Below are 21,313 nucleotides of genomic sequence, written 5' to 3' on the forward strand. Positions count from 1 at the left end.
TCTCCTAGGGAGGTGTTTAGTTGCTCCCAATAATTTTGTGGAGGAAAGTGCATCCCTTGAGGAATCTCAGGGATCTCTTGATGAGAGGGGTCTCTTGTGTGCTCCATCCTTTTCTTGGTGATGGGCTTGTCCTCATCAATGGGGGTATCTCCTTCTATGTCAACTCCAACTGAATAACAGAGGTGACAAATGAGATGAGGAAAGGCTAGCCTTGCCAAGGTGGAAGACTTGTCCGCCACTTTATAGAGTTCTTGGGCTATAACCTCATGAACCTCTATTTCTTCTCCAATCATGATGCTATGAATCATGATGGCCCGGTCTATGGTAACTTCGGACCGGTTGCTAGTGGGAATGATTGAGCGTTGTATGAACTCTAACCATCCTCTAGCCACGGGCTTGAGGTCATGCCTTCTCAATTGAACCGGCTTTCCTCTTGAATCTTGCTTCCATTGTGCGCCCTCTTCACATATGGTTGTGAGGACTTGGTCCAACCTTTGATCAAAGTTGACCCTTCTAGTGTAAGGATGCTCATCTCCTTGCATCATAGGCAAGTTGAACGCCACCCTCACACTCTCCGGACTAAAATCCAAGTATTTCCCCCGAACCATAGTGAGATAATTCTTTGGATTCGGGTTCACACTTTGGTCATGGTTCTTGGTGATCCATGCATTGGCATAGAACTCTTGAACCATCAAGATTCCGACTTGTTGAATGGGGTTGGTGAGTACTTCCCAACCTCTTCTTCGGATCTCATGGCGGATCTCCGGATATTCACCCTTTTTGAGTGAAAAGGGGACCTCGGGGATCACCTTCTTCAAGGCCACAACTTCATAGAAGTGGACTTGATGCACCCTTGAGAGGAATCTATCCATCTCCCATGACTCGGAGGTGGAAGCTTTTGCCTTCCCTTTCCTCTTTTTAGAGGTTTCTCCGGCCTTGGATGCCATAAATGGTTATGAAAAAGCAACGCTTTTACCACACCAAACTTAAATGTTTGCTCGTCCTCGAGCAAAAGAAGAAAGAGAGAGTAGAAGAAGAAGAATGAGGAAGGGAGATGGTAGTGTGTTCGGCCAAGAAGGGTAAGAAAGGGTGTTTAGGTTGTGTGAAAATGAAGAGTTGAAGAAGGTATATATAGGAGAGGGGGGTAAAGGTTCGGCCATTAGGGTGGGTTTTGGGAGGGAAAGTGGTTTGAATTTGAAGGGTGAGGTTGGTGGGGATTTATGAAGGATGGATGTGAGTGGTGAAGAGAAAGATGGGATTTGATAGGTGAAAGGTTTTTGGGGAAGAGGTATTGAGGTGATTGGTGAATGGGGGAAGAGAGAGAGTGATGGTGGGGTCCTGTGGGGTCCACAGATCCTGTGGTGTCAAGGAAAAGTCATCCCTGCACCAAATGTTGCTCAAAATCACGTTTTGAGCTATTTCTGGCGTTAAACGCCGGGCTGGTGCCCATTCCTGGCGTTTAACGCCAGGTTGTTGCCCTTTACTGGCGTTTAACGCCAGTCTGGTGCCCCTTTCTGGCGTTAAACGCCCAGAATGGTGCCAGACTGGGCGTTAAACGCCCAACTGTTAGGCTTACTGGCGTTTAAACGCCAGCAGCTTCTTCCTCCAGGGTGTGCTATTTTTCTTCCTGTTTTTCATTCTGTTTCTGCTTTTTTTCATTGTTTTTGTGACTTCTTATGATCATCAACCTACAAAAAAGATAAAATAACAAAAGAAAATAGTTAACCATAAAACATTGGGTTGCCTCCCAACAAGCGCTTCTTTAATGTCATTAGCTTGACAGAGGACTCTCATGGAGCCTCACAGATGCTCAGAGCCGTGTTGGAACCTCCCAACACCAAACTTAGAGTTTGAATGTGGGGGTTCAACACCAAACTTAGAGTTTGGTTGTGGCCTCCCAACACCAAACTTAGAGTTTGACTGTGGGGGCTCTGCTTGGCTCTGTTTTGAGAGAAGCTCTTCATGCTTCCTCTCCATGATGATAGAGGGATGTCCTTGGGCCTTAAACACCAAGGATTCTTCATTCACTTGAATGATCAACTCTCCTCTATCAACATCAATCACAGCCTTTGCTGTGGCTCGGAAGGGTCTGCCAAGGATGATGGATTCATCCATGCACTTCCCAGTCTCTAGGACTATGAAATCAGTAGGGATGTAATGGTCCTCAATCTTCACCAAAACATTCTCTACAAGTCCATGAGCTTGTTTTCTTGAATTGTCTGCCATCTCTAATGAGATTCTTGCAGCTTGCACCCCAAGGATCCCTAATTTCTCCATTACAGAGAGGGGCATGAGGTTTACACTTGACCCTAAGTCACACAAGGCCTTCTTGAAGGTCATGGTGCCTATGGTACAAGGTATAGAAAACTTCCCAGGATCTTGCCTCATTTGAGGCAGTTTCTGCCTAGACAAGTCATCCAGTTCTTTGGTGAGCAAGGGGGGTTCATCCTCCCAAGTCTCATTTCCAAATAACTTGTCATTTAGCTTCATGATTGCTCCAAGGTATTTAGCAACTTGCTCTTCAGTGACATACTCATCCTCTTCAGAGGAAGAATACTCATCAGAGCTCATGAATGGCAGAAGTAAGTCCAATGGGATCTCTATGGTCTCATTTTGGGCCTCAGATTCCCATTGTTCCTCATTGAGGAACTCAGAGGAGATTGGTACACGCCCACTGAGGTCTTCCTCAGTGGCGTCCTCCTCCTCTCTTTCCTCTCCATATTCGGCCATGTCTATGGCTTTGCACTCTCCTTTTGGATTTTCTTCTGTATTACTTGGGAGAGTGCTAGGAGGGAGTTCAGTAACTTTCTTGCTCAGCTGACCCACTTGTCCTTCCAAATTTCTGATGGAGGACCTTGTTTCATTCATGAAACTTTGAGTGGTCTTTATTAGATCAGAGACCATTGTTGCTAAGTCAGAAGTATTCTGCTTAGAACTCTCTGTCTGTTGCTGAGAAGATGATGGAAAAGGCTTGCCATTGCTAAACCTGTTTCTTCCACCATTATTGTTATTGAAACCTTGTTGAGGTCTCTCTTGAGTCTTCCATGAGAAATTGGGGTGATTTCTCCATGAAGAATTGTAGGTGTTTCCATAGGGTTCTCCTAGGTAATTCACCTCTTCCATTGAAGGGTTCTCAGGATCATAAGCTTCTTCCTCAGATGAAGCTTCCTTAGTACTGCTTGGTGCATTTTGCATTCCAAACAGACTTTGAGAAATCAAATTGACTTGTTGAGTCAATATCTTGTTCTGAGCCAATATGGCATTCAGAGTGTCAATCTCAAGAACTCCTTTCTTCTGACTAGTCCCATTGTTCACAGGATTTCTTTCAGAAGTGTACATGAATTGGTTATTTGTAACCATTTCAATCAATTCTTGAGCTTCTGCAGGCGTCTTCTTCAGATGAAGAGATCCTCCAGCAGAGCTATCCAAAGACATCTTGGATAGTTCAGAGAGACCATCATAGAAAATACCTATGATGCTCCATTCAGAAAGCATGTCTGAAGGACATCTTCTGATTAATTGTTTGTATCTTTCCCAAGCTTCATAGAGGGATTCTCCATCCTTCTGTCTGAAGGTTGGACTTCCACTCTAAGCTTACTCCATCTTTGTGGTGGAAAGAACTTTGCCAAGAAGCATTGACTAGCTTTTCCCAAGAGTCCAGGCTTTCTTTAGGTTGAGAATCCAACCATATTCTAGCTCTGTCTCTTACAGCAAAAGGAAATAGCATCAGTCTATAGACCTCAGGGTTAACCCCATTAGTCTTGACTGTGTCACAGATTTGCAAGAATTCAGCTAAAAACTGATGAGGATCTTCCATTGGAAGTCCATGGAACTTGCAATTCTGTTGCATTAGAGAAACTAATTGAGGCTTAAGCTCAAAGTTGTTTGCTCCAATGGCAGGGATAGAGATGCTTCTCCCATAGAAGTCGGGAGTAGGTGCAGTGAAGTCACCCAGCATCTTCCTTGCATTGTTGGCATTGTTGTTGTTTTCGGCTGCCATGTGTTCTTCTTCCTTGAAGAATTCGGTCAGGTCCTCTAAAGAGAGTTGTGCCTTGGCTTCTCTTAGCTTTCTCTTCAAGGTTCTCTCGGGTTCAGGGTCAGCTTCAACAAGAATGCCTTTGTCTCTGCTCCTGCTCATATGAAAGAGAAGAGAAAAAGAAAATGTGGAATCCTCTATGTCACAGTATAGAGATTCCTTGAAGTGTCAGAGGAAAAGAGAAATAGAAAGAAGAAGGAGAAGAAGAATTCGAACTTTAATTAGATAAGGTTCGAATTGTGCATTTAGAAGGAGTGGTACTCCATAAATAGAAGGAGTGGGAATGAGGGAAGAATTTTCGAAAATTCATTTAAAAGATTTTGAAAACATTTTGAAAATTTGATTGATAATTTTCGAAAATTAAAAGTGAAAAAGAAATCAAGTGATTTTGAAAAAGATTTTGAAATTAGAAATTAAAAAGATTTGATTGAAAACTATTTTGAAAAAGATGTGGTTAAAAGATTTAATTGAAAGTTATGGTTTTAAAAAGATGTGATTGAGAAGATATGATTTGAAAACAATTTTAAAGATATGATTTGAAAAGATATGATTTTAAAAATTAATGACTTGCCTAACAAGAAAGATATGATTCAAACATAAAACCTTCCTCAACAGAAAAGGCAAAAATGTTCAATCAAATCATTAATTGTTAGTAAGTATCTTTGAAAAGGAAAGAAATGATTTTGAAAGCATTTGATTGAAAGATATGATTGAAAAAGATTGGTTTTGAAAAACTTTGAAAACTTGAAAAAATTGATTTTGAAAACAAAATCTTCCCCCTAGCACCATCCTGGCGTTAAACGCCCAGAATGGTATACATTCTGGCGTTTAACGCCCAAAATGCTACCTCTTTGGGCGTTAAACGCCCAACCAGGTACCCTGGCTGGCGTTTAAACGCCAGTCTGCCTTCTTCACTGGGCATTTTTGAATGCTCAGCTTTTTCTGTATAATTTCTCTGCAGTATGTTCTGAATCTTCAATTCTTTGTATCATTGACTTGAAAAGACACAATTTAAAAATATTTTTGGATTTTTAATAATCAAAATGCAAAAGGAATCAATTAACAATGCATGCAAGACACCAAACTTAGTAGTTTGTATACTATGACACTAACAATATGAGAATGCATATGAGACACACAAAATACTTCCAGTCAATAGAATTCAAAGATTAGAACACAAAAATCATCAAGAATTACTTGAGGATCCTTAAGACACATGAATGGATGCATGCAATTGACACCAAACTTAAGATGAGACACTAGACTTAAGCAGGAAACATCAAATATTTATGGTTTTTATGATTTTGTAAATTTTTTTGTGTTTTTCAAAAATTAAGTGGGAAAAGGTATCAAAATTCTTAATGAGAATTCCAGGAATCAGTGCAATGCTAGTCTAAGACTCCGGTCCAGGAATTAGACATGGCTTCACAGCCAGGCAAGCTTTCAAAGAAAGCTTCGGTCCAAAACACTAGACATGACCAAAGGTCAGCCAAGCCTTAGCAGATCACTGCTCCAAAAGCAAAATTGATGAAAATCAACAAGCTCTTGTGGTGATAAGTTGAAACCTCGGTCCAATCAGATTAGACATGGCTTCTCAGCCAGCCAGATTTCAACAAATCATCATGAAACTCTAGAATTCATCTTCAAGAATTTCGAAAAAAATAAGTACCTAATCTAAGCAACAAGATGAACCGTCAGTTGTCCAAACTGAACAATCTCAGGCATTGTTACCAGAAGCTTGCTCAAAACTTGAACAATCCCCGGCAACGGCGCCAAAAACTTGGTGCGCGAAATTGTGAACACTACAACTTCACACAACTAACCAGCAAGTGCACTGGGTCGTCCAAGTAATACCTTACGTGAGTAAGGGTCGATCCCACGGAGATTGTTAGCATTGAAGCAAGCTATGGTCATCTTGTAAATCTTAGTCAGGCAAACTCAAATGTATATGATGATGAACAAAAATAACATAGAAGATAAAGATAGTGATACTTATGTATATCATTGGTGTAAGAGCTTCAGACAAGCGTATGAAGATGCCTTCCCTTCCGTCTCTCTGCTTTCCTACTGCCTTCATCCAATCCTTTCTTACTCCTTTCCATGGCAAGCTCGTGTAGGGTTTCACTGTTGTCAGCAGCTACCTCCCATCCGCGCAGTGAAAGCTAATGCACGCACTCTGTCACAGTGCTGCCAATCACCAGTTTGGTTCCCTCCCCTACCGGAATAGAATCACTCTTTTGCGTCTGTCACTAACGCCCAGTAGGTTACAGGTTTGAAGCACGTCACAGTCATTCAATCATTGAATCCTACTCAGAATACCACAGACAAGGTTAGACCTTCCGGATTCTCTTGAATGCTGCCATCAGGTCCTGCCTATACCACGAAGACTCTGATCTCACGGAATGGTTGGCTCGTTTGTCAGGCGAGCACTCGGTTGTCAGGCGATCAACCATGCATCGTGCAATCAGGAATCCAAGAGACATTCACTAAGCCTCAGATGCTTGTAGAACAAGAATGGTTGTCAGTCACCTTGTTCATGGGTGAGAATGGTGATGGGCATCAATCATCACCTTCATCATGTTGAAGAACAAGTGATATCTTGGACAAAGAACAAGTGGAATTGAATGGAAGAACAATAGTAATTGCATTAATACTCGAGGTACAGCAGAGCTCCACACCTTAATCTATGGTGTGTAAAACTCCACCGTTGAAAATACATAAGCATAAGGTCTAGGCATGGCCGAATGGCCAGCCTCCCAAAGGTCTAAGATAGCATAAAACAAAGATAGCTACCAAAAGTCCTCGATAAGCTCTCTAATACAATAGTAAAAGGTCCTACTTATAGAAAACTAGTACATAGATGAGTAAATGACATAAAATCCACTTCCGGGCCCACTTGGTGTGTGTTTGGGCTGAGCAATGAAGAAATTTCGTGTAGAGACTCTCCTTGGAGTTAAACGCCAGCTTAGTGCCAGTTTGGGCGTTTAACTCCCAATTAGGTGCCAGTTCCGGCGTTTAACGCTGGAATTTCTTGAGGTGACTTTGAACGCCGGTTTGGGCCATCAAATCTTGGGCAAAGTATAGACTATTATATATTTCTGGAAAGCCCAGGATGTCTACTTTCCAACGCCGTTGAGAGCGCGCCAATTGGGCTTCTGTAGCTCCAGAAAATCCACTTCGAGTGCAGGGAGGTCAGAATCCAACAGCATCTGCAGTCCTTTTGAGTCTCTGGATCAGATTTTTGCTCAGGTCCCTCAATTTCAGCCAGAAAATACCTGAAATCACAGAAAAACACACAAACTCATAGTAAAGTCCAGAAAAGTGAATTTTAACTAAAAACTAATAAAAATATACTAAAAACTAACTAGATCATACTAAAAATATACTAAAAACAATGCCAAAAAGTGTACAAATTATCCGCTCATCAACGATGCTAAACTAGTTGTGCAACCACAAAGGAGACTCAATCCAACCATGAAAGAGGTGGTCCAAAAAGAGGTAATGAAATTATGGGAAGCAGGTATTATTTACTCTATTTCTGACAGTCCTTGGGTAAGTCCTGTGCAGGTAGTTCCCAAGAAAGGAGGGATGACAGTGATCAAGAATGAAAAGAATGAGCTTATTCCTACACGAACAGTCACATGTTGGACAATGTGTATAGACTACAGGAGGCATGGTGGACGAAATTGTGATCACATGCTCTTTGTACTTGTATGAAATTTAATAATTGGCTTTATTTGAATTCACAACTCCGTTCAACTAACCAACAAGTGTACTGGGTCGTCCAAGTAATAAACCTTACGCGAGTAAGGGTCGATCCCACAGAGATTGTTGGTATGAAGCAAGCTATGGTCACCTTGCAAATCTCAGTCAGGCGGATTCAAGGATAATTGGATTATTAGTTTAAATTTGATTAATGGAATAAATAGAAAATAAAAAGGGATAGAAATACTTATGTAAATCAAGAGTGGGAATTTCAGATAGGCGTATGAAGATGCTGTGCTCCTCTTGAAACTCCACTTCACTACTCACTCTTCCAATCCTTCTTACTCCTTTCCATGGCAAGCTGTATGTAGGGCATCGCCATCATCAATGGCTACTTTCAATCCTCTTGGGAAAATGGTCCTATGCGCTGTCACTGCACGGCTAATCGTCTGGAGGCATCACCCTTGCTGATGGCTACATCCCATCCTCTCAGTGAAAATGTTCCAAATGCTCTGTCACAGCACAGCTAATCATCTGTCGGTTCTCAATCAGGTTGGAATAGAATCCATTGATTCTTTTGCGTTTGTCATCACGCCCAGCCTTCAGGAGTTTGAAGCTCGTCACAGTCATTCAATTCCGGGATCCTACTCGGAATACCACAGACAAGGTTAGACTTTCCGGATCCCCATGAATGCCGCCATCTATCTGGCTTATACCACGAAGATTCTGTTGGGGAATCTAAGAGATATGCGCCCAGCCTAAAGTAGAACGGAAGTGGTTGTCAATCACGCGCGTTCATAAGTGAGAATGATGATGAGTGTCACGGATCATCACATTCATCAAAGTGTTGTGCAACGTATATCTTGGAATAAGAATAAAAGAGAATTGAATAGAAAGTAATAGTAATTGTATTGAAACTTGAGGTACAGCAGAGCTCCACACCCTTAATCTATGGTGTGCAGAAACTCCACCGTTGAAAATACATAAGTGAAAGGTTCAGGCATGACCGAATGGCCAGCCCCCAAAACGATATCACAGGATTCAAAATACAATCCAGGATGAGATTATGATAGTAAAAAGTTCTATTTATAATAAACTAGCTCCTAGGGTTTACATGAGTAAGTAATTGATGCATAAATCCACTTCCGGGGCCCACTTGGTGTATGTTTGGGCTGAGCTTGATCTATCCACGAGCTGAGGCTTTTCTTGGAGTTGAACTCCAAGTTATAACGTGTTTTGGGCGTTCAACTCCGGATCATGACGTTTTTCTGGCGTTTAACTCCAGATAGCAGCATGTACTTGGCGTTCAATGCCAAGTTACATCGTCAATTTCTAAATAAAGTATGAACTATTATATATTGCTGGAAAGCTCTGGATGTCTACTTTCCAACGCCATTGAGAGCGCGCCAATTGGAGTTCTGTAGCTCCAGAAAATCCATTTTAAGTGCAGGGAGGTCAGATTCCAACAACATCAGCAGTCCTTTTGTCAGCCTTTTTCAGAGTTTTGCTCAAGTCCCTCGATTTCAGCCAGAAATTACCTGAAATCACAGAAAAACACACAAACTCATAGTAAAGTCCAGAAATGTGAATTTAACATAAAAACTAATGAAAACATCTCTAAAAGTAGTTTGAACTTACTAAAAACTACCTAAAAACAATGCCAAAAAGCGTATAAATTATCCGCTCATCACAACACCAAACTTAAATTGTTGCTTATCCCCAAGCAACTGAAAATCAATTAGGATAAAAAGAAGAGAGTATACTGTAAATTTCAAAATATCAATGAATATTAATTATATTTAGATGAGCGGGACTTGTAGCTTTTTGCTTCTGAACAGTTTTGGCATCTCACTTTTTCCTTTGAAGTTCAGAATGATTGGCTTCTTTAGGAACTTAGAATTTCGGATAGTGTTATTAACTTTCCTAGTTAAGCATGTTGATTCTTGAACACAGCTACTTATGAGTCTTGGCCGTGGCCCTAAGCATTCTGTTTTCTAGTATTACCACCGGATACATAAATGCCACAGACACATAACTGGGTGAACCTTTTCAGATTGTGACTCAGCTTTGCTAGAGTCCCCAGTTAGAGGTGTCCAGAGCTCTTAAGCACACTCTTTTTGCTTTGGATCACGACTTTAACCACTCAGTCTCAAGCTTTTCACTTGGACCTTCATGACACAAGCACATGGTTAGGGACAGCTTGAGTTAGCCGCTTAGGCCTGGATTTTATTTCCTTGGGCCCTCCTATCCATTGATGCTCAAAGCCTTGGATCCTTTTTACCCTTGCCTTTTGGTTTTAAGGGCTATTGGCTTTTTCTGCTTGCTTTTTCTTTTTCTTTCTAATTTTTTTCGCCACTTTTTTTTTCGCAAGCTTCTTCTTGTTCACTGCTTTTTCTTGCTTCAAGAATCAATTTCATGATTTTTCAGATCATCAATAACATTTCTCTTTGTTCATCATTCTTTCAAGAGCCACAATTTTAACATTCAAACACAAGATCAAAAGACATATGCACTGTTTAAGCATTCATTCAAAAAAACAAAAAGTATTGTCACCACATCAATATAATTAAACTAAATTCAAGGATAAATTCGAAATTCATGTACTTCTTGTTCTTTTGAATTAAAACATTTTTCTTTTAAGAGAGGTGAAGGATTAATGGAATTTATTCATAGCTTTAAGACATAGTTACTACATACTAATGATCATGAAATAAAGACACAAAACATAGATAAACACAACATTAAAAATCGAAAAGCAGAAAGAAATAAGAACAAGGAATGAATCCACCTTTAGTGGCGTCTTCTTCTTGAAGGACCAATGATGTTCTTAAGCTCTTCTATGTCCCTTCCTTGCCTTTGTTGCTCCTCCCTCATTGCTCTTTGATCTTCTCTTATTTCTTGGAGAATGATGGAGTGCTCATGATGTTCCACCCTTAATTGCTTCCAATATTTGTGTGGAGGACAATTTATCCCCTGAGGTATCTCAGGGATCTCTTGATTTGCAGCCACATGTTCTTCCACTGAGCTATAAACCCTTTACATGAGTCTTTTCATCTCCCATGACTCAGAGGTGGAAGCTTTTATCTTCCCTTTTTTTTTGGATGTCTCTGGCCTTATGTGCCATTAATGGTTATGGAAAAGCAAAAAGCTATGCTTTTACCACACCAAACTTAGAAAATTGCTCGCCCTCGAGCAAGAGAAGAAAGAAAAGATGAAGAAGAAGAAGAAGATATGGAGGAGATGGAGGCATGTGTGTAGTCGGCTATATGGGTGGGTTTGGGTGGTAAAGAGTTTTGAATTTTGAGGGTGGGTGGGGTTTATGGGGAAGAGTGGATAGAAGTGAGTGGTGAATGAAAAACAGAAGGGATGACCATGAATGGAGAGAGAGAGGGCGAGGTAGGTGGGGATCCTGTGAGGTTCACAGATCCTGAGGTGATCCTGTGGGGTCCACAGATCCTGAGGTGTCAAGGAATTCCATCCCTGCACCAAATAGGCATGTAAAATGCCTTTGCACACCATTCTGGCGTTTAAACGCCGTGTGGTGCACATTCTGGGCGTTCAACGCCCATGTAAAGCATGTTTCTGGCGTTGAACGCCAGTTTCATGCTTGTTGCTGGCGTTCAGCGCCAGCTTTTCTTCTCCAGGCACATTCCTGGCGTTCAGCGCCAGAATGTTGCTTGTTTCTGGCGTTCAGCGCCAGAATGATGCTCTGTTCTGGCGTTGAACGCTGGCCAGATGCATCTTACAGGCGTTGAATGCCAGCCTGTGCGTTCTCCAGGGTGTAAATTTTTTTTCCTGCTGTTTTTTGACTCTATTTTTAATTTTTATGATTTTTTCGTGACTCCTCATGATCATGTACCTAATAAAACATAAAATAACAATAAAATAGAATAAAATAAAAATTAGATAAAATTGGGTTGCCTCCCAACAAGCGCTTCTTTAATGTCAATAGCTTGACAGTGGCTCTCATGGAGCCACAAGTTGATCAAGTCAATGTTGTATAGTCCCAACACCAAACTTAGAGTTTGGATATGGGGTCTTAATACCAAACTTAAAGTTTGGTTGTGGCCTCCCAACACCAAACTTAGAGTTTGACTGTGGGGGCTCGTCTTGACTCTGAACTGAGAGAAGCTCTTCATGCTTACTCTCTTTTGTCACAGAGGGATGGCCATGTGCCTTAAACACAAGGTAGTCCCCATTCAGTTGAAGGACTAATTCACCTCTGTTGACATCTATCACAGCTCCTGCTGTGGCTAGGAAAGGTCTTCCAAGGATGATGCAATCATCCTCTTCCTTCCTAGTGTCTAAGATTATGAAATCAGTAGGGATGTAAAGGCCTTTAACCTTTACTAACACGTCCTCTACTATTCCATAAGCTTGTCTTAATGACTTGTCTGCTAATTGTAATGAGAACAAGGCAGGTTGTACCTCAATGATCCCCAGCTTCTCTATTACAGAGAGTGGCATAAGATTTATCCCTGACCCCAGATCACACAGAGCCTTTTCAAAGGTCATGGTACCTATGGTACAAGGTATTAGGAACTTGCCAGGATCTTATTTCTTTTGAGGTAGAATTTTCTGAACCCAAGTATCTAATTCACTAATGAGCAAGGGAGGTTCACTTTCCCAAGTCTCATTACCAAACAACTTGGCATTCAGCTTCATGATAACTTCTAAATATTGAGCAACTTGCTCTCCAGTCACATCTTCATCCTCTTCAGAGGAAGAATAGTCTTCAGAGCTCATGAATGGCAGAAGGAGATTTAATGGAATCTCTATGGTCTCTATATGAGCCTCATATTCCTTTGGATCCTTAATAGGATACTCCTTCTTGTTTAAGGGACGTCCCAGGAGGTCTTCCTCACTAGGATTTTCGTCCTCCTCCTCCCTTGTGCATTCGGCCATATTGATTATATCAATGGCCTTGCACTCTCCCTTTGGATTCTGGTGCGCGAAATTGTGAACAATACTTTTCACAACTCTCATAATCCCCGGTAATGAACCCCAAAAACTTGGTGTTCAATACCATGGCATAAACACAACTTCGCACAACTAACCAGCAAGTGCACTGGGTCGTCCAAGTAATAAACCTTACGCGAGTAAGGGTCGATCCCACGGAGATTGTTGGTATGAAGCAAGCTATGGTCATCTTGTAAATCTTAGTCAGGCAAACTCAAATGGATATGGTGATATACGAATAAAACATAAAGATAAAGATAGAGATACTTATGTATTCCATTGGTGAGAATTTCAGATAAGCGAATGGAGATGCTTTGTCCCTTCCGTCTCTCTGCTTTCCTACTGTCTTCATCCAATCCTTCTTACTCCTTTCCATGGCAAGCTTATGCAAGGGTTTCACCGTTGTCAGTGGCTACCTCCCATCCTCTCAGTGGAAATGTTCAACGCACCCTGTCACGGCACGGCTATCCATCTGTCGGTTCTCGATCAGGCCGGAATAGAATCCAGTGATTCTTTTGCGTCTGTCACTAACGCCCCGCCTTCAGGAGTTTGAAGCACGTCACAGTCATTCAATCATTGAATCCTACTCAGAATACCACAGACAAGGTTAGACCTTCCGGATTCTCTTGAATGCCGCCATCAGTTCTAGCCTATACCACGAAGACTCTGATCTCACGGAATGGCTGGCTCGGTTGTCAGGCGATCAACCATGCATCGTGTATCAGGAATCCAAGAGATATTCACCCAATCTAAGGTAGAACGGAGGTGGTTGTCAGGCACACGTTCATAGGTGAGAATGATGATGAGTGTCACGGCTCATCACATTCATCAAGTTGAAGAACAAGTGATATCTTAGAACAAGAACAAGCGGAATTGAATAGAAGAACAATAGTAATTGCATTAATACTCGAGATACAGCAGAGCTCCACACCTTAATCTATGGTGTGTAGAAACTCCACCGTTGAAAATACATAAGAACAAGGTCTAGGCATGGCCGAATGGCCAGCCTCTCAATGATCTAAGATAGCCTGAGAACAAAGATAGCTACCCCGATCCCTTTAATACAATAGTAAAAGGTCCTACTTATAGAGAACTAGTAGCCTAAGGTTTACAGAGATGAGTAAATGACATAAAAATCCACTTCCGGGCCCTACTTGGTGTGTGCTTGGGCTGAGCAATAAAGCATTTCGGTGTAGAGACTCTTCTTGGAGTTAAACGCCAGCTTTTGTGCCAGTTTGGGCATTTAACTCCCATTTTGGTGCCAGTTCCGGCGTTTAACGCTGGAAATTCTAAAGGTGACTTTGAACGCCGGTTTGGGCCATCAAATCTTGGGCAAAGTATGGAGTATCATATATTGCTGGAAAGCCCAGGATGTCTACTTTCTAACGCCGTTGAGAGCGCGCTAATTGGGCTTCTGTAGCTCCAGAAAATCCACTTCGAGTGCAGGGAGATCAGAATCCAACAGCATCTGCAGTCCTTTTCAGTCTCTGAATCAGATTTTTGCTCAGGTCCCTCAATTTCAGTCAGAAAATACCTGAAATCACAGAAAAACACACAAACTCATAGTAAAGTCCAGAAAAGTGAATTTTAACTAAAAACTAATAAAAATATACTAAAAACTAAACCAAATATACTAAAAACATACTAAAAACAATGCCAAAAAGCGTACAAATTATCTGCTCATCACAACACCAAACTTAAATTGTTGCTTGTCCTCAAGCAACTGAAAATCAAATAAGATAAAAAAGAAAAGAATATGCAATGAATTCCAAAAACATCTATGAAGATCAGTATTAATTAGATGAGCGGGGCTTTTAGCTTTTTGCCTCTGAACAGTTTTGGCATCTCACTCTATCCTTTGAAACTCAGAATGATTGGCTTCTTTAGGAACTCAGAATCCAGATAGTGTTATTGATTCTCCTAGCTAAGTATAATGATTCTTGAACACAGCTACTTATTGAGTCTTGGCTGTGGCCCAAAGCACTCTGTCTTCCAGTATTACCACCGGATACATACATGCCACAGACACATAATTGGGTGAACCTTTTCAGATTGTAACTCAGCTTTGCTAAAGTCCCCAATTAGAGGTGTCCAGGGTTCTTAAGCACACTCTTTTTGCCTTGGATCACAACTTTATTTCTTTCTTTTTCTTTTCTTTTTCTTTCTCTCTTTTTTTTTTCTTTTTTCGTCTTTCCCTTTCTCTCTTTTTTTTTTTGTATTCACTGCTTTTTCTTGCTTCAAGAATCATTTTTATGATTTTTCAGATCCTCAGTAACATGTCTCCTTTTTCATCATTCTTTCAAGAGCCAACATTCATGAATCACAAATTCAAAAGACATATGCACTGTTTAAGCATGCATTCAGAAAACAAAAGTGTTGCCACCACATCAAAATAATTAAACTGTTATAAAATTCAAAATTCATGCAATTCTTTTTCTTTTTCAATTAAGAACATTTTTTATTCAAGAAAGGTGATGGATTCATAGGACATTCATAACTTTAAGGCATAGACACTTAAGACACTAATGATCATAAGACACAAACATGGATAAACATAAGCATGAAAATTCGAAAAACAAGAAAATAAAGAACAAGGAGATTAAAGAACGGGTCCACCTTAGTGATGGCGGCTTGTTCTTCCTCTTGAAGATCTTATGGAGTGCTTGAGCTCCTCAATGTCTCTTCCTTGTCTTTGTTGCTCCTCTCTCATGATTCTTTGATCTTCTCTAATTTCATGGAAGAGGATGGAATGTTCTTGGTGCTCCACCCTTAGTTGTCCCATGTTGGAACTCAATTCTCCTAGGGAGGTGTTCAGTTGCTCCCAATAGTCTTGTGGAGGGAAGTGCATCCCTTGAGGCATCTCAGGGATCTCATGATGAGAGGGGTCTCTTGTTTGCTCCATCCTTTTCTTAGTGATGGGCTTATCCTCATCAATGGGGGTGTCTCCTTCTATGTCAACTCCAACTGAATAACAGAGGTGACAAATGAGGTGAGGAAAGGCTAACCTTGCCAAGGTGGAGGACTTGTCCGCCACCTTATAGAGTTCTTGGGCTATAATCTCATGAACTTCCACTTCTTCTCCAATCATGATGCTATGAATCATGATGGCCCGGTCTAGAGTACTTCGGACCGGTTGCTAGTGGGAATGATTGAGCGTTGGATAAACTCCAACCATCCTCTAGCCACGGGCTTGAGGTCATGCCTTCTTAGTTGAACCAGCTTCCCTCTTGAATCTCTCTTCCATTGGGCGCCCTCTTCACAAATGTCAGTGAGGACTTGGTCCAACCTTTGATCAAAGTTGACCCTTCTAGTGTAAGGATGTTCATCTCCTTGCATCATAGGCAAGTTGAATGCCAACCTTACATTTTCCGGACTAAAATCCAAGTATTTTCCCCGAACCATAGTAAGCCAATTCTTTGGATCCGGGTTCACACTTTGATCATGGTTCTTGGTGATCCATGCATTGGCATAGAACTCTTGAACCATTAAGATTCCGACTTGTTGAATGGGGTTGGTAAGAACTTCCCAACCTCTTCTTCGGATCTCATGTCGGATCTCCGGATATTCACTCTTTTTGAGTGAAAAAGGGACCTCGGAGATCACCTTCTTCAAGGCCACAACTTCATAGAAGTGGTCTTGATGCACCCTTGAGATGAATCTCTCCATCTCCCATGACTCGGAGGTAGAAGCTTTTGCCTTCCCTTTCCTCTTTCTAGAGGTTTCTCCGGCCTTGGATGCCATAAATGGTTATGGAAAAACAAAAAGCAATGCTTTTACCACACCAAACTTAAAAGGTTTGCTCGTCCTCGAGCAAAAGAAGAAAGAAGAGAGTAGAAGAAGAAGAAATGAGAAAGAAGGGAATGGCTTAGTGTTCGGCCAAAAAGGGGAAGAAGTGGTGTTTAGGTTGTGGGAAAATGAAGGAGTGAAGATGGGTATATATAGGAGTGGGGGAAGGGTTATGGTTCGGCTATGGGAGGGTGAGTTTGGGAGGGAAAGTGGTTTGAATTTGAAGGGTGAGGTAGGTGGGGTTTTATGAAGGATAGATGTGAGTGGTGAAGAGAAAGATGGGATTTGATAGGTGAAGGGTTTTTGGGGAAGAGGTGTTGAGGTGATTGGTGAAGAAGAGAGAGAGTGGTGGGGTAGGTGGGGATCCTGTGGGGTCCACAGATCCTAAGGTGTCAAGAAAAAGTCATCCCTGCACCAAATGGCATGCAAAATTGTGTTTTTAGCCAATTCTGGCGTTAAACGCCGGGCTGGTGCCCATTTCTGGCGTTTAACGCCAAGTTCTTGCCCTTTTCTGGCGTTTAACGCCAGTCTGGTGCCCCTTTCTGGCGTTAAACGCCCAGAATGGTGCCAGACTGGGCGTTAAACGCCCAACAGCTAGCCTTACTGGCGTTTAAACGCCAGCACGCTCTCCTCTAGGGTGTGCTATTTTTCTTTCTACTTTTCATTCTGTTTTTGCTTTTTCAATTGATTTTGTGACTTCTCATGATCATCAACCTACAAAATAAAATAAAATAACAAAGGGAAATATATAAAATATAACATTGGGTTGCCTCCCAACAAGCGCTTCTTTAATGTCAGTAGCTTGACAGAGTGCTCTCATGGAGCCTCACAGATGCTCAGAGCAATGTTGGAACCTCCCAACACCAAACTTAGAGTTTGAGTGTGGGGGTTCAACACCAAACTTAGAAGTTAGTTGTGGCCTCCCAACACCAAACTTAGAGTTTGACTGTGGGGGCTCTGTTTGGCTCTGTTTTGAGAGGAGCTCTTCATGCTTCCTCTCCATGGTGACAGAAGGATATCCTTGAGCCTTAAACACAAAGGATTCTTCATTCACTTGAATGATCAGTTCACCTCCATCAACATCAATCACAGCCTTTGCTGTGGCTAGGAAGGGTCTGCCAAGGATGATAGATTCATCCATGCACTTCCCAATCTCTAGGACTATGAAATCAGCAGGGATGTAATGGTCTTCAATCTTTACCAGAACATCCTCTACAAGTCCATAAGCTTGTTTTCTTGAATTGTCTGCCATCTCTAGTGAGATTCTTGCAGCTTGTACCTCAAAGATCCCTAGCTTCTCCATTACAGAGAGAGGCATGAGGTTTACACTTGACCCTAAGTCACACAGAGCCTTCTTGAAGGTCAATGTGCCTATGGTACAAGGTATGGAGAACTTCCCAGGGTCCTGCCTCTTTTGGGATAATTTCTGCCTAGACAAGTCATCTAGTTCTTTGGTGAGCAAAGGAGGTTCGTTCTCCCAAGCCTCATTTCCAAATAACTTGTCATTTAGCTTCATGATTGCTCCAAGGTATTTAGCAACTTGCTCTTCAGTGACATACTCTTCCTCTTCAGAAGAAGAATACTCATCAGAGCTCATGAAAGGCAGAAGTAAGTCCAATGGAATCTCTATGGTCTCATTTTGAGCCTCAGATTCCCATGGTTCCTCATTAGGGAACTCATTGGAGGCTAGTGCACGCCCATTGAGGTCTTCCTCAGTGGCGTTCACTTCCTCTCCTTCCTCTCCAAATTCGGCCATGTTGATGGCCTTGCACTCTCCTTTTGGATTTTCTTCTGTATTGCTTGGAAGAGTACTAGGAGGGAGTTCAGTAATTTTCTTGCTCAGCTGTCCCACTTGTGCCTCCAAATTCGTAATGGAGGACCTTGTTTCAGTCATGAAACTTTGAGTGGTTTTGATTAGATCAGAGACCATGGTTGCTAAGTCAGAGTGGTTTTGCTTAGAATTCTCTGTCTGTTGCTGAGAAGATGATGGAAAAGGCTTGCCATTGCTAAACCTGTTTCTTCCACTATTATTGTTGTTGAAACCTTGTTGAGGTCTCTGTTAATCCTTCCATGAGAGATTTGGGTGATTTCTCCATGAAGAATTGTAGGTGTTTCCATAGGGTTCTCCCATGTAATTCACCTCTTCCATTGAAGGGTTCTCAAGATCATAAGCTTCTTCTTCAGATGAAGCATCCTTAGTACTGCTTGGTGCATTTTGCATTCCAGACAGACTTTGAGAAATCAAATTGACTTGTTGAGTCAATATCTTGTTCTGAGCCAGAATGGCATTCAGAGTATCAATATCAAGAACTCCTTTCTTCTGATTAGTCCCATTGTTCACAGGATTCCTTTCAGAAGTGTACATGAATTGGTTATTTGCAACCATTTCAATTAGTTCTTGAGCTTCTGTAGGCGTCTTCTTCAGATGAAGAGATCCTCCAGCAGAGCTATCCAAAGACATCTTGGATAGTTCAGAGAGACCATCATAGAAAATACCTATGATGCTCCATTCAGAAAGCATGTCAGAAGGACATTTTCTGATCAATTGTTTGTATCTTTTCCAAGCTTCATAGAGGGATTCTCCAGCCTTCTGTCTGAAGGTTTGGACTTTCACTCTAAGCTTACTCAATTTTTGAGGTGGAAAGAACTTTGCCAAGAAGGCATTGACTAGCTTTTCCCATGAGTCCAGGCTTTCTTTAGGTTGTGAGTCCAACCATGTCCTAGCTCTGTCTCTTACAGCAAAAGGGAATAGCATAAGTCTGTAGACCTCAGGGTTAACCCCATTAGTCTTGACAGTATCACAGATTTACAAGAACTCAGCTAAGAACTGATGAGGATCTTCCAATGGAAGTCCATGGAACTTGCAATTCTGTTGCATTAGAGAAACTAATTGAGGCTTAAGCTCAAAATTGTTTGCTCCAATGGCAGGGATAGAGATGCTTCTCCCATAGAAGTCGGGAGTAGGTGCAGTAAAGTCACCCAGCACCTTCCTTGCATTATTGGCATTGTTGTTGTTTTCGGCTGCCATGTCTTCTTCTTTGAAGATTTCTGTTAGGTCCTCTACAGAGAGTTGTGCCTTAGCTTCTCTTAGCTTTCGCTTCAAGGTCCTTTCAGGTTCAGGGTCAGCTTCAACAAGAATGCTTTTGTCTTTGTTCCTGCTCATATGAAAGAGAAGAGAACAAGAAAATGTGGAATCCTCTATGTCACAGTATAGAGATTCCTTGAGGTGTCAGAGAAGAAGAAAAATAGAAGGAAGAAGGAGAAGAATTCGAACTTAGTGAGATAGAGTTCGAATTGTGCATTGAGGAGGAGTAGTACTCCATAAATAGAAGGATGTGAGAAGAGGGGAAGAAATTTTCGAAAATTAATTAAAAAGATATTTTAAAAAAATTTTGAAAAACTTTAATTGATTTTCGAAAATCAAGAGTGGGAAAGAAATCAAGTAATTTTTGAAAAAGACTTTGAAATTAGAAATCAAAAAGATATGATTGAAAACTGTTTTGAAAAAGATGTGATTAAAAAGATATGATTGAGAAGATATGATTTGAAAACAATTTTAAAAAGATTTGATTTTAAAAATTAATAACTTGGCTATCAAGAAAAGATATGATTCAAACATTAAACCTTTCTCAACAGAAAAGGCAACATACTTGAAATGTTGAATCAAATCATCAATTGATAGCAAGTATCTTTGAAAAAGGAAAGAAATTGATTTTGAAAACATTTGATTGAAAAGATATGATTTGAAAAAGATTTGATTTTGAAAAACTTTGAAAACTTGAAAAAAATTGATTTGAAAACAAAATCCTCCCCCTTGTGCCATCCTGGCGTTAAACGCCCAGAATGGTGCACATTCTGGCGTTTAACGCCCAATGCACTACCTTTTTGGGCGTTAAACGCCCAACCAGGCACCCTGGCTGGCGTTTAAACGCCAGTCTGTCCTTCTTCACTGGGCGTTTTGAACGCCCAGCTTTTTCTGTGTAATTCCTCTGCTGCATGTTCTGAATCTTCAGTTCCCTGTACTATTGACTTGAAAATAGAACCAAGATCAAATAAACAATGCATGCAAGACACCAAACTTAAAATTAGACACTAGACTCAAACAAGAAACATAAAATATTTTTGGTTTTTATGATTTTGAAATTTTTTTGTTGGATTTTTCGAAAATTATATGGAAATAGAAAATAAAAGTTTCAGAATTCTTAATTTGGATTCCAGGAATCATTGCAATGCTAGTCTAAGACTCCGGTCCAGGAATTAGACATGGCTTCACAGCCAGCCAAGCTTTCAAAGAAAGCTTCGGTCCAAAACACTAGACATGGCCAATGGCCAGCCAAGCCTTAGCAGATCATTGCTCCAATAGCAAGATTGATAGAGATCAATAAGCTCTTGTGATGATCAGTTGAAACCTCGGTCCAATAAGATTAGACATGGCTTCTCAGCCAGCCAGATTTCAACAGGTCATCATGAAACTCTAGAACTCATTCTTAAGAATTCTGAAAAATACCTAATCTAAGCAACAAGATGAACCGTCAGTTGTCCATACACGAAACAATCCCCGGCAACGGCGCCAAAAACTTGGTGCGCGAAATTGTGAACAATACTTTTCACAACTCTCATAATCCCCGGTAATGAACCCCAAAAACTTGGTGTTCAATACCATGGCATAAACACAACTTCGCACAACTAACCAGCAAGTGCACTGGGTCGTCCAAGTAATAAACCTTACGCGAGTAAGGGTCAATCCCACGGAGATTGTTGGTATGAAGCAAGCTATGGTCATCTTGTAAATCTTAGTCAGGCAAACTCAAATGGATATGGTGATAT

General features: G+C 41.1%; 2 non-coding genes across 2 annotated transcripts; both read left to right on the top strand.

The window, feature by feature from the left end:
- Positions 1–3,489: 3,489 nt before the first annotated feature.
- On the top strand, positions 3,490–3,596 carry LOC130942616 (small nucleolar RNA R71). The gene has a single exon (XR_009071182.1). It is a non-coding gene; the product is annotated as a small nucleolar RNA R71 (small nucleolar RNA).
- A 15,405-nt stretch (positions 3,597–19,001) lies between these two features.
- LOC130942583 (small nucleolar RNA R71) lies at positions 19,002–19,109 on the top strand. Its single transcript, XR_009071150.1, has one exon. It is a non-coding gene; the product is annotated as a small nucleolar RNA R71 (small nucleolar RNA).
- The last annotated feature ends 2,204 nt before the right edge of the window (positions 19,110–21,313 follow it).

The sequence above is a fragment of the Arachis stenosperma genome, chromosome 7 (genome assembly GCF_014773155.1).
Source record: "Arachis stenosperma cultivar V10309 chromosome 7, arast.V10309.gnm1.PFL2, whole genome shotgun sequence".
Lineage (NCBI taxonomy): Eukaryota > Viridiplantae > Streptophyta > Magnoliopsida > Fabales > Fabaceae > Arachis > Arachis stenosperma.